Genomic DNA, 14,751 nt, shown 5'->3' on the forward strand with positions numbered 1-14,751 from the left:
TACATAAAACATTTGGAGGGACAGCAGCCAGGGGGTCTCTGTCACATTTGTCATTCATGTTTATCGCATTCTGTTACCGCCACACACTGAACAGTGTTCTCCCTAGAATGTTTTTCCATCCGGGTGGCATGAAATAGTAGCTGGGTGGCATGAAAAAGTATCCGGGTGGGGCAATATGAGAGAATGCTGGGCTGGTGCTTCTTTGCACAACTCTGCTTATAGCATAGGAAGAGGTGAGCCGATGATAGCTGGGTGCTCACCAAAACTAGCCGGGTGGAGCACCCGGCTAAAAGAGCCTGGGGAGAACACTGCTGAATCAACCACGTTGACCCGAGATTTCCCTGCATGCCTAATCAATACATTCAACCAATTTCAGCCTCAATTTGGTCGTACTGTTGATTGGTCATGCACTTGGCGGCACCGATTTTATCCAATTCAAACATAATTAACAAAATTGGATGGTCGATTGTCCGCCAAGTTGACAGATGTATGGCCACCTGCAGTCAGCTCCACCTCCACACACACCAAACCCCAAGAACAGTGGCGTAGCTAAGGAGCAGTGGGCCCCAATGCAAGTTTTACAATGGGCCCCCCCCCCAAGCACTCTATACATACCAATTGATACGATGCACCAAAACCTGCCAATGGCAACTACAGTGTCAGAGGTGCAAGAAAAGGATGGGAAACAGTTTGTTAAGGATTACCACTATTCAAAGTATCTATAGAAGTGATTATTATGAGCACAGGACCAATAGAGAGCTAATACTGTAGTTGAGGGAGGGCCCTTCGGGGCCCCTCTGGCCCAAGGGCCCCGATGCGGTCGCTACCTCTGCAACCCCTATTGCTACGCCCCTGCCCAAGAAATATTAATACATCACTAATCATATTATGCATATACAGTACACAATTCCAGGGCTCTGCCTCCTTGCATGTGAACAGTCAATAGGCAGACATTACTACATACTCTACACGTACAGCAGCACACAGACTGCTTCTTCCTTCCTTATCTATAAATGTTTCACATCCATCCTCCACCATGCTCTGTTTTCCCCAATAATAACGATAGTGCACAGCAGCTACTGGGGCACTAATGATAGGCCAAAGCTATATACCTGCATGGTAAGGTAAATGGGCTCTGGTCACGTGTGCCTGCATGCACCGCCCTCAGCGGTGACGTGCCCAGTATGACGTCAGACATCATACCTTCCCCGAGGATCCGCTCCTCGCAGACTCGGCGCCGGTTGCAGAGAGCTCGAGCTCGCACACTCGGCCGGCGGCGGTAGCAGAGAGGACTGACGTGTTGCTAAGACGGCAGCTACCTCAGCCCTATACGTCGATTCCACTAACTAGAAGGAGAGAGCGGCTGTCTGATCACACCCGGAGCTCCCCCTTGTGGCTGGCAGCTAGAAGGAGAGAGCGGGTCTGAACACTGATCACACCCGGAGCTCCCCCTTGTGGCTGGCAGCTAGAAGGAGAGAGCGGCTGTCTGAACACTGATCACACCCGGAGCTCCCCCTTGTGGCTGTAGCGGCAATAGCAGGATGGAGACAAAACATTGAAGGAGATTTCTGTGAGTAAAAATGAACCTAGTTCTGACCGGGGCAGGTTTTGGGTTACATTTATCCCAGGTCCCTAATCTCGCCCTCCCAGTATAGGCAGCGGGATGTATTCACACCCTCCCCAGTATAGGCCACCATATGACCCCTGCACAGACAGCCAGAGCTCAGTCCCACACCCATCTTGTAAATGCAGCAACGCAAAAGTGTCCTGAATATCCTTTACCCTCTGGCCTATACATTGTATATATATATATATTTAATAGTGTTTGCAGTGAATGTGCTGATGTTGCTCACGTGCTGCTGCTTTGTGCTGCAGCTGCATTTTACAATTAAATTATAAGCTGCCATTTTTTGGTGCATTTGGAAGTAGCGGAGTTCATTTGCAGCGCGCAGTTTCTGCACATACTGGGGTACTAATCAGGGCTGTGGAGTCGGAGTCGTGGAGTCGGGCAATTTCGGGTGCCTGGAGTCGGAGTCGGGAAAAAATGCACCGACTCCGTTTCCTAATGAATTTGTAACTGTAATTAAAATAGAAAATATGATAAAATGTTCTATTTCTCAGATAATAGTCATTAAAAATAATGTATATATACAGTATATATACAGTATATATACAGTAATAGCTGTGCTTAGTCCACAAAAATGAAATAAACCAATCAAAATTAGTTACTTGTGCTGCTTCAATAAAGCAGTCCCTGTATCTTTAAGGTCAGATATACATATCTGATTGTGACTGTATATATGATGTGTACACAGGAATCTCTTATATATACTAAATAACATCTATGCTGTAAGAATAAAGCCTGATGTGTAGCCGTGTCACAAATAGAGATGGTCAACGAGATGGAAATAATTCTGCGTCGATTCTGATTTATGCAAATGTATGCACTCCCTTTGCTGATGAAATCAAATAATGTGATATGTTATTAAAATTTGGTTTGGTGACTACAAATTAAAGGGTAACTGAGACGGATGAAAAGTAAAGTTTTATACATACCTGGGGCTTCCTCCAGCCCCCTTCAGGCTAATCAGTCCCTCGCTGTCCTCCACCACCCGGATCTTCTGCTATGAGTCCTGGTAATTCAGCCAGTCAGCGCTGTCCGGCGCATGCCGCTCCCACAGCCAGGAACATTCTGCACCTGCGCAATAGTGCTGCACAGGTGTATTATGCTCCTGGCGGCGGAGTGTGTGCATGCGCACTACGCCTGACTGGCTCAAGTACCTGGACTCATAGCAGAAGATCCAGGTGGTGGAGGAGGACAACGAGGGACTGATTATCCTGAAGGCGGCTGGAGGAAGCCCCAGGTATGTATAAAACTTTAATTTCATCTGTCTCAGGTTTACTTTGTTACACAGTAGTACTATACTCTACATATGCACTCCCCACAGAGCTGCAGGGAATCCACTGAGAATGCTGTGCACATTGAACACAGAGGTGTTGTCTGTTTACAATCTCCTCATTCCCCTGCAGAGTACCTGCACATCATTCTTACATGTACCCACACTTACATTGCCTAGGGCCTGATAGATGTTCTTTGTTCCGGTTTGTACCTTTTACAAGCACTCTTACCAAGGACTAGTTTTAGTCTAAAGGGAATAAATATATTAGTCTACATATCCTTCTCACTTCAGTTGTCTTGTAAAATTCCTAAGCGTTGGCAGTTAAGAGACGAATTTCATGTTACATACTTTTAATCAACAAAATTGTAATATGCAAATTAGAGGAGTCGTGGAGTCGGAGTCGGAGTCGGTGGAATCCTAAACTGAGGAGTCGGAGTCGGTGGATTTTTGGACCGACTCCACAGCCCTGGTACTAATGATAGGCCAAAGCTATACACTTCCATGGTAAGGTATTGGTAAGGTATTTGTGTTGTGGTCACGTGTGGTTGCATGCGGTCAGGGCAGCCATCAGGGGGGAACAACTGACACTGCAGTGAGGGGCCCAGGGCTTCTGGGGGCCCTGGGCCCCCCCAAGCGCTGGAAGGGCCGCATATGCTGGCTGCGGGCCTGTGGCTCACTAACCAGCACACTGCATTCCAGCACTGACAAAAGAGGCACAGGAAGAAAAGAGGGGAACAAAAGAGAATGGATAAAGTATAATAACGGTCCTACAAGTCCCTGTCTCATTTGTTAACTGGGGACTACCTGTATTTTGCTAGTATTTGACTCCACCCTCAACATGCCATGGCCACGCCCACTGTCCCCCCGCATCTTGCTGTGCATGCCGCTTTCTTTAGTGTCTGAGCCATGAACATTTTTTCGCGCAGCGCACTTCATGCACGGGGGTGGGGTGGCTAGTGGGTGGGCACAGCAACCAGTGGGTGGGCCCAGGGAAGGGGGCCCCAGGCCTGATGATGTGTGAGGGGCCCCAAAATTTCTAATAGCGGCCCTGCATGCGGTCACCTGTCACTGCTTGCGCTGTACCCAGCGGTGACACGCCCATGACATGACGTCATAGTCAGACATCATAGTCACCTCAAGGATCTACTTCTCGCAGATTCGGCAGTAGACTGGATAGAAGCTACTCCAGCCCCGTACCTCCACTAACCAGAAGTGAAAGAGATCGGCTTTCCGAGCAGTAATCATACCCGGAGCACCCCCTTGTGGCTGGTAGCGGGAATGGCAGGATGGAGGCACAGAATGGAAGTCATTACTGTGAGTAAAAGTACGTTCATTAGTACGCATGCCCTGGCCTTGATTGTGCACCTGTTGCCAGGTACGCTTCGTGATGCCACGCTCATGCGCAGAGCATGCCCAGCCACAGGCGCACAATCTAGGACGCTCACCAAGCATGCGTACTAATGAACGAATCCCCGGCCCAGGGCATACGTACTACTGCAGGTCATTGTGACCTGGAAGTAGTACAGGGGCCAGGCTGCCCATAGCTTTGCAGCGAGCAGTTTGCAGAACTGCTCGCAACATCACTACTTGTAAATGCAGTAGCGCAAAGGTGCCATAATTATTATCCTTTCCCCTCGGTCCTTGTAATTGTGTATATTTTTATAGTATGTACACTTAATGTGTTGATGTCTGCTCATGTGTTACTGCTTTGTGCTGCAGCAGCATTTTACAATTAAATGATAAACTTCCATTTTTTGGGTGGGTGCATTTGGAAGTAGCTTATTTTATTTGCAGCACGCAGTTTTAAAGTTAAGAATTTCTAGTTTCTACAGCCCCCCAAAAATGTCACAAGGTGGTGGCTGCAGGACATGTGACAGTGGTACCCTGGAGAGCACAGTGTTATGTCCAGTCTGTGGACAGGAAATACCATCTGCTGACATTAAAGCCCATCTTGATGAATGCTAGAATGAAAAGCATAGTGGGGTGTTGCCTAAGAAGAGGCGCCTTTTCTCCCATGATGCTGAAGGGTAGATGGGTCTGCCTCTCAAAAAAGGCCCTGGGCTTAAAGGAGTATTGTAAGGGTAAAAATAAAAAATAAAAAGTATTTAACTTACCTGGGGCTTCTACTGCCCCCCCCCCCCCCGCAGATGTCCTGTGCCTGCGTCGGGATAAAGCGATCCTCTGGTCTCCTGCCATGGCTCACTTTCGAATTTTGTGACTTCAGTGTCGCAAACTACTGCATACTCGCGCCCGCTGTCTTCATCAGGAGCTTCCGGCGCAGTACCATACTGCGCAGGAAGCTCCCGGTGACATCTGCGGGAGTGAGGACGCGCACGACCAGGGCCATGCAGGCACAGTAGTTTGCGACATTAAAATTGCAAAATCTGGAAGTGAGCCGCAGCAGAAGACTAGAGTATCTTTTTGTCCTGGCGTGGGAACAGGACGGCTGTGGAGGGCCAACAGAAGCCCCAAGTAACACTTCCGCTTGTGATCACGGTCCTGTCACCATGCAGGTGCCCAAAGTGCCTGCTTTTGTGACTTGCTGCCAGTACAGGGCTCTTTTCCACAGATGGCTGAACTGCTCATTTGTCTGGTACTTAAGCATCCTGTCTACCACCCACGATTGCTATTCAGGGCTGTCTGCTGCATATGCCATGCTTTAGCTTGCACCCGGCTGGTGGACAGTAGCAGCTGACAGGAGGGGAATTCACCACCTGGCTGAAGTTCTGGAGAAGAGGCCTTAAAGGAGTTGTCCGGCAAAAATAAATAAAATCAGCGCTACTTACCGGGGGCTTCCTCCAGCCCCTGCGCAGTCCGCTCCAGCCCACGTGACGGTGATTGACAGTGCCGATCGCGCAGGTGCAGTACAGAGCGACCTCTAGGTCGCTCTGACATCATCGCCGGGGACCGGGTCGAAGCTCCGGCAAATGGCTGAAGGGAGAGCTGCGGCGAGGGACGTGCTGGGAGGTTGGGGCTGGAGGAAGCCCCCGGTAAGTAGCGCTTATTTTATTTATTTTTGCCGGACAACTCCTTTAGGCTGCTTACACAGTAAGACGTTACAGGCGCACGTTAGTGCGCCTGTAACGCTCCCCCAACGCACAGCAATGTAACACAAGTGGACTGTTCACACAGCCCACGTTGCGTTACATGTAAAGCTGCACGTTCTCCCGAAAGTGCAGCATGCTACGGCGTTAGAGCGGCTTAAGCCGCATTAGACTGTCTGCACATGCGCAGTCACGTTGGGGAGGAGCGGAGAGCGGCCAGGCACATGGCTAATTAATATTCACTGCACGTTGTGACGTGCAGTGTTTACTTCCTGGAGCGGCCGCTCTGTGAGGTGATTGGCCGGCGGGACCACATGATGCCGCATGCGCACAAGAGTACGCATCACGGCATCACGGACGCCAGAGTGAGCTGCACAACGCGGCTCACTCTGACGTTCACATAGAAGAGCACCAGGCGTTGCGTTAGGTGCACAATATGCGACCTTAACGTGGCACCTAACGCAACGTCTTAGTGTGCAAGTAGCCTTAAAGTAAACCCGAGGTGAGAGTGATATGGAGGCTGACATATTTATTTCCCTGATACTCTGCCTCTATAACATTTAGCCATTGACCTTGAACAAGCATGCAGCAGATCAGGTGTTTCTGACATTGTCAGATCTGACAAGATTAGCTGCATGCTTGTTTCAGGTGATATTCAGATACTACTACAGCCAAATAGATGAGTAAGGCTGCATGATGACAAATATAAAATATTTTACATTTATTGGAAGGATCCCTCCCTTCGTTTCATATTGCCAGGACAGAATCCGGCAAACTGGTGGAGTAGGTGGTGTCCGACAAAGGAGGAATTGCTAATGGCTGCCACCTGTATAACCCTAGTTATGAAAAGAGAAGGGTGAAAAGCATGCACTGAAATGCTCATAGGCTTGAAGGAGTGTTTATTTATCTTTGTATGTGTTAGAGTGGTGCTACTAAATATTTTAAATTGAAAATTGTTTGGTTTGGGTTCGCTTTAAGCAGAATTTCATACCTAAGGTTTTTGCATGATTAGTAGTGACTAATGCATTGCGTGTAATGTATTGCATTCTGCTCTACTAATCCTGCGGCAAAACTTTATGCACATCATCTTGCTTAATGCAATTAATTGCGCACGCCCTGTTGAGTTTAGTTTTAGGCTGCAGGGTACCAGAGGATTGGTGTGTCCCGACATGGGCACAGGACTTCTGCAGGGGGCTGGTGGAAGCCCCAGGTAAGTTAAACTTTTTTTCTTCTACTCGGTTAAGGTTCACTTTAACCACCCTGGCGTTCTATTAAGATCGCCAGGGCAGCTGCATGAGGGTTTTTTTTAAATAAAAAAAAAAATATTTCATGCAGCCAACTGAAAGTTGGCTGCATGAAAGCCCACTAGATGGCGCTCCGGAGGCGTTCTTCTGATCGCCTCCGGCGCCCAGAATAAACAAGGAAGGCCGCAATGAGCGGCCTTCCTTGTTTTGCTTAGATCGTCGCCATAGCGACGAGCGGAGTGACGTCATGGACGTCAGCCGACGTCCTGACGTCTGCCGCCTCCGATCCAGCCCTTAGCGCTGGCCGGAACTATTTGTTCCGGCTGCGCAGGGCTCAGGCGGCTGGGGGGACCCTCTTTCGCCGCTGCTCGCGGCGGATCGCCGCAGAGCGGCGGCGATCGGGCAGCACACGCGGCTGGCAAAGTGCCGGCTGCGTGTGCTGCTCTTTATTTCATGTAAATCGGCCCAGCAGGGCCTGAGCGGCACCCTCTGGCGGTAATGGACGAGCTGAGCTCGTCCATACCGCTAAGGTGGTTAATGTGCCCATACACATGTCAATCTGCCACCAAATCGACCATCAGCCTGATTTCTCTTCTGCTTGATTTCAGATTGAATATGTTCTGAAAGGATTCTATTGCCTGCCCACTCACTGCAGACAGATATCAAAAAGAAACACCAGTGTGGCGAGGAACAGGAGCTCGCGGTGAGGTCACTGGAGGAGGCCAGGAGTCGCGCCGGCGGACAGGTGGGACTTTAACACTTTGTTTCTTAAAAAGTAGAAAACACTGCTTAGGTTCCATCAATGCATATTTGTTTTATACACTTTAATGCAAAACAACTAGAGAAATAGGTGTTGCTGAATGTTTAATACGGACGTGGGGACTGCGTGTGGAGTGGGAGGTGATTTGATGTACATGTAATGAGTGGTTATACACAGAAGTGGGGCTTCACATGGAAGGTTAGTCAAAAGAAACACACCCTGGCCATCACTAAGAGCCACTGTACACTGCATGGATGAAAAACTGATCCATCAAACAGATCATTTTTATTGGGCATCAGTTTTTCATCCATGATTTCCATTCCATTACCGATCGGTCGATGCATTTCTCAATCTGGAATTAATAGTTGACTCCCTATATTTGCAATCCAATCAGCAGAACGGACTAATCACATCTTTTTCAAACAGACTGAGGATCCGTTCGCATCCGTTGGGATACCTTCCTAAAACAGACCGTTTTTGTGTACAGTGTGAACCGGCCTATAGGATTTAGTCCTGATGGTGCCTTCATTTTTCTACCTCTTAGCAGACTCTAAAGGTGGCCATACATCTAGTGATTCGGCTTTGATTCTGTCATTTCATCAAATCAAATGTGCTTCAGTATATCTAACCAATGAAAAGTTGCTGATATCATGTTGACCACCTTAGTCAATTGAGCAGGATTCAAGATTTCGGTCATTCACACAGGAATTGGCTACTTTTCACATACCGTTTGATTGACGCTGTATCGATTTTTGCATTCAGAGCATGGAGGTACAATATCGGTCAGATTGATTTGTGAAAGTGAATCACATAGGCTATCCCTTGTACTGTGTGGGCTACTAGCCGATCGACTTTCGATCAACCACACTGAAGTTGATCTCCAGTAAAGGCGATTGCTTTGTCGACTGAATCAGAATCGCTAGATATATGGATACCTTAAGGCTTCTTTTACACAAGCAGCTGAAGGCAGTGAATTCACTGCCTGTCAGCTGCTCCCATCCACTGGCTGGGTGCTTGCTAGCGCTCTGCACAGGCAGTCCCCCCATGTAGTTTCATCTGAGCATGACACTTTCCGCGCTCAGATGCAGCATGAAACTGTTTAACACAACCGTGTGAAAAACATGTGTTTACCGATCGCTTCCACTCAGCTGCATGTAATTACAGCTGAATGGTGCTTGTTGCCAGCATCCCTGGATAAGAGGCCATTAGGCTGGGAGTACACCTGTTGTCTGTCATTTTCTACGCAAGATTATTAGGATGCATTTTCTGCACTCCATGTGTGTCTGTAGGTGGGTAAACGTGTGTGCTTTTTCACAGATGCTAATGTAATTGCTGGAGAAAATGCACACAGTGCTGTACTGCTCTCATTATTATTATTTTTGTCTGCATGCGAAAACGCATTCAAGGATAAACTAGCCCATTGATTAACATTGGTTCTTAGTAGGGGCGCAGTGCGGAGTATGGCGGATGCAAGCTCCGTGAGCTCCGATCATAGCGGGGACAGACAGTGGCATAACTTCTGAACCGCGGACTTAAAACGGACGACATAGGCAAAGAAGAGGGTCGGAAGACTACCCCCGCACCTCATATGCCTTCAACCCGGGGTAAAGATAAAGAATTAGTGCTCAGATCCCTGGACTTCTTCAGGCCGCGTGGTGCGACAGCAGCTAAGATGGCCGCCGAGAAGCTGCAGGCAACTAATACACTTACTGAGAAAGAAGGAGAATCTCTGCATCGTACTGACTTCTCTCTGAAGGATATCACAGACCTTCTCACGGATCTAAAGGTCTCCTTCACGAATGAGATCAGAGCCACTCTCTGCCCAGATGGAAGAACTGGGAGACAGGACGAGCAAACTAGAATACAGAATGGATGACACAGTGGACATTATTACAGAATTACAGAACCAAAATGCAGCCCAGGAGGAAAAACTGGTAAACCAGGAGAATAAATTGGAAGATCTGGATAATAGTGGTAGGAGGGAAAATATTAGGATCAGATCTGTACCAGACTCTGTGACGGACATCAAGGCTTATGTGACAGCGTTATTTAAGCACTTCTCCCTAACCTCCCTGATGAGATGTTCAGATTTGATAGGATTCATAGGGCTTTAAAAGCACTCAAAAACCCGGAGTGATCAAGAGACATTATACTAAAAATGCACTACTCGGAAACGAAAGAAGAGGTGATGAGAGCTGCATGGGAAATGGGTCCTAATGGAATAGGAGACCATAAGGTACACATATTTCCAGATCTGTCACCAATTACACTTGCAAAACGTAGATCTTTAAGACCAGTCACTACAGCCCTGCAAAAAAGAGCGATACCATATCGGTGGGATTTCCTTTTGTACTCGCATTCAACTTTGGCCCCAAAAGATATCAAGTCCATACACTGCAGGAAGGATTAAAAGCCCTCAGAGAAAATGGAGTACAGGAAATCACAGAGGAATCGCCTATGGACTCTTCTAACAAGCATAAAAGGCTGGCAGGAAACGCACCACTCTACCTATAAACGAAGCAAAGAAAAACACCTGACTCCTTCTAAAATCCCAAGAGCTTTAAGGTCGGGCAACGATAAAGACTGATGGCTTCCTTTACTCCTGTAAGTGACCCACAGGTTAATCATCCATAAGGGGACAAAGAGAGCTTTACTTGCTCACATAATACAGACTTAGCCAATCTTGGCACTCTCTTTGCCTTTAACTTGCTTACTGGCTAGGATTTACATTAATAAGCTATACCTCCTAGTAGCTTCTGCGGTTCAGGCAGTATTACTTAAGTATCTCTCAGCAGTTTCGGTCCAGCTGTGTGATTTGCAGCTCCAACATTTCCCTGGTTATTTGAAATGTGCTTTCTCATAGCTTGTGTGTTCATGTTTCAATATATATATTTATTTGAATGTACGGTAATCTTAAATATTTTTTGTATTAGTTTTAGTTATAGAAGTGTGACCCATAAGACCGGATCTGCAATACGGGTGTTCGTGTTTTTGAGAGAGATCAAGTCCTCACTACTAATATTTTTACTATGTAAAAGGGATGTTGAGATCTATAGGATTATTTTGGTAAACAAATTGCTTGTTGGGGCTCGTTTCCACTATTGCGGTGCAGAATCGCCTGGATTCCACCGCTGATGAAATTGCATGCGGATGCGATTCCCATGCGTTTTTCGCCGCGAATTCGCATGCGATTTCGCATAGGTGAGGGTATATGCGATTTTAACCATGTCACTGCCTGTGTGAATTTACATTGGTACCTATGCGAATTCGCGGCAAAAAACGCATGGGGAAAACGCATGCGACTTCCCTATTAAATACATTGCATGCGATTCGCATGCATTCCACTCGCAGGCGAATTCTGCGGCTCTTTTGTGCGTTTTTTCACAGCTTAAAAAAAACGCACCCTAAAAACGCTACAGTGGAAACAGGCCCATCCACTTGCATTACATGTGCGAATCCGCATGCGTTGGACGCATGCGGATTCACGATAGTGGAAACGAGCCCTTAGATACAGCATAAGGAGAGTGACAGCAACTTCAGTTCTCTGGCTTCCGGATTCATGAAAGTACTCTCACATAATACTCAAGGTCTTAACAGCCCTACAAAAAGAGCTAAATGCATGCGCTATTATAATGCGAGAAACCCTGCAATCGTTATGCTACAAGAGACCCATTTTATTAGGATGTCATTTCCAAGATTTTTCCATAAAAATTTCCCTGAATTTCATTTATCTAGTCACCCAACAGCCAAGAGAAATGGAGTTGCTATCCTTCTCCACAAAAATACTTCATTTATCTTAAGAAACAAAGTGACTGATAAGGAGGGCCGCTACATTTCATTAGCAGGCATACCAACATTGTTAGTCAATATTTACGCACCCTCAACCAAAAATGGAGCATTCTACAATTATATAATCGACACCCTCCATCAATTTCAAAATGAGAATATAATCATAGGAGGGAATATGAAGTTAGCACTAAACCCAAAGCTGGATTACCAATCCTCTTCGACCCTTTCTGATAGACCCCCGCCCCCATATCATTTATTAGGCAGATACAGATACATGGAGAGAGACCCATCCAAAAGAAAAAAAAAAAAGATTTTACCTTCTTTTCCCCATCTCAGCTCTTCAAGGCTTGATTATATATTTACTACAAAAATTCTTACTACTAGGATTAAGAGTTCGACATTCATCCATTCATATTTATCGGATCATTCAATCATCTGTACCACTTTCACACCACAACATAACTCTAATAGGACCCCAAGATGGAGAGTTCCACCCTTCATGTTAACCAATCCTGAACAAATAAGGAAATTATCAGAATCACTAAATAATGAGCCGGGAAGATGAATTCACAAAATCGATTTCAATAATATACAAGCTTCTCAATACATTAACTCCCACATCGAAGAGGCCTTATCAAATTAACTGGGAGAAAGATCTAGGCCATGAAATCTCGGATTCTCAATGGTCAACAATCTGGGAAAGAACTTCCAAATGTTCAAATAATGTATCAATGACGGAAACTTCTGTTATGTTTCGCACATATTTAACTCCTTCTAGAATTAATAAATATAAACCTCACATTTCTAATTTATGTTTCTGAGGGTGTCTAGACATTGGAGACTCTTTTCACACTTGGGGCTTGATTCACAAAAAAGTGCTAACTGTTAGCACGGCCGTTTTCGCGCGAATTTTCGCATTGCGCGTGATCGCAAATTTTCGCGCAAAACGATACCGGTTTCACGCGAAAACGATATCGATTTCGCGGGAAAATTTGAGTTTGCGCGCAAAAACGTTATCGTTTCGCACGAAAATTCGCGATCGTGCACAATGCAAAAATTTGCGCAAAAACGGCTGTGCTAACAGTTAGCACTCTTTTGTGAATTAAGCCCTAGGTGGTCTTGCCCTATGGTACATTCACTCTGGTCAAATATTTTTGAGCTGTCAAGGGAATTTTGGGATAAAGCTGCTACCCCTAACCCTCTATCAGCTTTACTGAACCTAAAGATTGACAAACTTTCCCGGTTAGAAAACCCTTTATTCACTAAAATATTGGTGGCCACTAGACTCCACATCGCCCAAGCTTGGCTAATCAATGAACTGTCCTGGGACAAAGTCATACAAAAAATTAATTATATCTGTTTAAACAAATTTATATGGGCTCTGACTATAGGAGACACAGCACCTTTTCTTTCAATATGGGAACCTTGGCTAACCTCAGATTATGGCAAACATATACAAACAATTTTGAGTAATTGTTAATCTGACATGAGTATGATAAGAAAAGTGCATTAAGCTTTCACATAGGGGACATGATCTCCCATACTTCCTCTAAGTAAGGTCTACAACATCTTTGGATATGCAAATTCTCACTTCTACGTATACCTGTTCCTCGTTCTTTGTTCTGTTTTGTTTTGTGTTGTCTTTAAACTACTACATATGGTTATGACATCTTCATGGAATTGGGCCCTTGGTTATACTCATATCTCTATTCTAGCATAATATTACTATGTGTAAGACTGCAAGAATGATGGGGACTCTCAATTGTTTTGTTTATTGCACTATTTGCTGTTGCTGTTATCAGTTATAATTCATTGTGATGTTTCTGTTTATTTTCTCAATAAACATCTTTTGAAAGTAAAAAAAAACAAAACATTGGTTCTTAGTTTTCCTGTGCAGAACACACGCAGACACAGACACGTGTGCTCCCTGCCTTAAAGGGAACCTGAACTGAAAGGAAGAAAAATAGTTTCACTTACCTGTGGCTTCTACCAGCTCCCTGCAGCCGCTCTGTTCATGTGCCATCATGGAACGATTGTCCGGTCGCCTGCATTGGCTGAGTTTCGATTTTGGCGAATGGGCCAGTCAATGGCTGTGGGGCCCTAGACGTACGCGTCCTCGATCACGCTCCCATAGCTGGGATTGTCCTGTGCGTGTGCAGTATGAGATTTTCTCGTACTGCTGCTGTCAAAGAGACATCTGCTAATGAGTGTCCATTACTGCTGCTGGCATAGTGGCAGCTGCTAATCAGTGGCTGTTAGTGATGCCACAACTGTTCACTGGTGAACAGTTCTCCATGTAGCTACTTCTGGGTTGGCAAGGTCAGTGAGTAGTGTGCAGGTGCTTGCCCCATGGCACCCATCCTTGACCATGTGCCCGCCAGCACTTTTCGCATGATATCATGACTACATGGTACACATGCCCACTATGTAGTCATGACATTATATGCAGAGTACTCCCAGACATGGGTGCACAATCAAGGATGCGCGCCACTGGGCCATTGCCTGCTAATTAGTAGCGTTTACTGCTGCTGGCAGTGGCGTTTACTGCCGGTGTTTGCTGCTGGTATAACAGACAAGTGTGAAAGCGAACCTGGACAGACAACGATCACTTGCTGGATGCATCTTCTTCCTTGCTGAAATGGGACATCGTTGGTACATTTGTAGGAGACCAAAGTTAACGTCGATACACAGGTGTTATTCACAGAACAATATCATTAGATTTGTCATATTCTTCACTGAACACTATCGGTGAAAATCAACATCACACTCTAACTTTATTGTGATACTAATGAAAACGTTTTGCAAGTTTTGTGCGAAGTGGCTTAAAAAACCTTAGTAAAAAAGAACAAATTGGCATCATTTGATTTTTGTGCATAATGATATCTTCTGTAAATAGGCCTGTAAGGGTAAATTGCATGCTATGACCTGCCACCATAAGAGACCTGTAAGTCCATAAAATATACATATTGCTAACTGTCTTTGCCCAGATGTAGATTGGTTGATGTTTATTCCTG

At 45.9% G+C, this 14,751-nt stretch overlaps 1 long non-coding RNA gene across 1 annotated transcript in view; it reads left to right on the plus strand.

Annotated features, from left to right (window-relative positions):
• The first annotated feature begins 1,204 nt into the window (after positions 1-1,204).
• LOC137546945 (uncharacterized) overlaps positions 1,205-14,751 on the plus strand; it is a 250,200-nt gene continuing 236,653 nt past the window's right edge. The window contains exons 1-2 of the long non-coding RNA XR_011026406.1: positions 1,205-1,570; positions 7,797-7,933. This is a non-coding gene — a long non-coding RNA (uncharacterized lncRNA). The remainder of the gene's footprint in view (positions 1,571-7,796; positions 7,934-14,751) is intronic.

Source organism: Hyperolius riggenbachi, chromosome 2, assembly GCF_040937935.1.
Source record: "Hyperolius riggenbachi isolate aHypRig1 chromosome 2, aHypRig1.pri, whole genome shotgun sequence".
NCBI lineage: Eukaryota > Metazoa > Chordata > Amphibia > Anura > Hyperoliidae > Hyperolius > Hyperolius riggenbachi.